Below are 1,764 nucleotides of genomic sequence, written 5' to 3'. Positions count from 1 at the left end.
GAAGAGAGGATGAAGAGCTGCAGATAAGAAGAGGATGAAGAGCTGCAGATAAGAAGAGAGGATGAAGAGCTGCAGATAAGAAGAGAGGATGAAGAGCTGCAGAAGAGAGGATGAAGAGCTGCAGATAAGAAGAGGATGAAGAGGAATCTGTCAGTCAGGTTCCTGCCTCTCTGCAGGTACGGAAGCCCCACTGGGACACAAACAGGTGGGAGTCAGAACCTGAGGAGCTCCTCCTGAGGGAGCAGCAGACCTTCGCAGCTGTTTCCTGTTACAGTCACAGCTCTGTGGTCCTGATCGTTTTCTAAAATACAGGAAGAGACGTTAAGATATTAATAATTAGGCTGCTTCAGAAAGCTGCTCTCAGATCAGTTCATGAAATAAAATATAGTTTAATATCAGTAAAGCTGCCGGTCCGCCCTCAGTTTGTTTTCATCCCATTTGTCTGATAAATGAATCCTGTCCTTCTTCTAAGAGCATAAAAATATTCTTCTGCATATTTGAACCAAATCAAGTGTTGATGAGGGAAATAAAAATCAGGATTTCCTGCCTGATCAGTGAGGAGACTTCTGATGAAGGTTTGTGAGTTCTGACTGAAACCAGATTCATTCAGATTCTGACTTGTTTTAGATAAGTCTAGTTTAGATTTTTATATTATTGTTGTGTTTGTTTTCTGTATTTTTATGTTTCCATGATGTAAAGCACTATAAATAAATAAACTTGACTTATTGATAGCTGAAGCATGTTTACCTTTTTTAGCTTCTTTATACCTTTTGCTAATTTTACTTTTAGTGTTTTTGCCAGTTTTAGCTGCTGTTCTGCTGGTTTTAGTGTTTGTTTAACTTTAAAAACTGCAGCAGTCCTTCAGCTCTGAGTTTGTTGTGTTTTATGAAGTTTATTTTCTGTGTTCGAAGTGATGAAGGTCAGGTTGGAGTAAACGTTTGTCGGGTTCTTCATCATGTCAGCTGATAAACACAGAATCTTCTCTGAGGATGATGAGACGTTTTCGTCTCAAATTAAAGTAAAAAAGTCTGAAAACTGAAGAGAACAGGACGGGTTCTGCTGATCCCTCTCAGACAGAAATCTAACGTCTCACAAACCACCAAAGACCAAACCCGAACCACCGGCCAGCCCAAACCGGTCTGTGGAGCCAAAACACCAGAACCAGGGCGGGTTCTGATGTCGGTTCAGCAGAAACTCATCCTTCAAATTAAAAGCAGCAGCCAAGTGACCACATAATTACTGACTAATTATCTTCATTTCAGCATCTCCTCAGCTGCTGTGGATGAGGCGGGAGAAGTCGGGTTTAGGGAGAACTTTGAGCTCCAGCAGAACCAGAACATCTGCAGGAACCCAAAAGAAAACCAAAGAACTTTAGAACACGAGTGTTTTTTATCCAGATAAAGGTTCTGCTCTAAAGCCCAACTTCCCTCAGAATAATCTAATCAACGTTCTGATGGATGAACTGCAGCAGAAAAGTAACAAAATAAGAACTGAGTTCTACTAATGTACTAAAAGAAGAACTGACGGAACATCTGAACAGAACCAAAGGTTCTCTGAGGAGAACCATGCTGGTCTCAAATAAAACTACAAATGTTTCAGCAGATTTTGGCTTCATGACTCGTGACCTGAGATTAAAGAAAAATTAATTATTATAAACAAGAAAACAACAAAAACAACAAAAACAACAGCTGACGTGGCAACAAGAGAGGAGAGACACAAGAGAGACACGACAGAGACACAGGAGAGACACGAGAGGAGAGACAC

This window comes from Kryptolebias marmoratus, linkage group LG8 (assembly GCF_001649575.2).
Source record: "Kryptolebias marmoratus isolate JLee-2015 linkage group LG8, ASM164957v2, whole genome shotgun sequence".
NCBI lineage: Eukaryota > Metazoa > Chordata > Actinopteri > Cyprinodontiformes > Rivulidae > Kryptolebias > Kryptolebias marmoratus.
Note: the sequence above shows the minus strand (reverse complement) of the source record.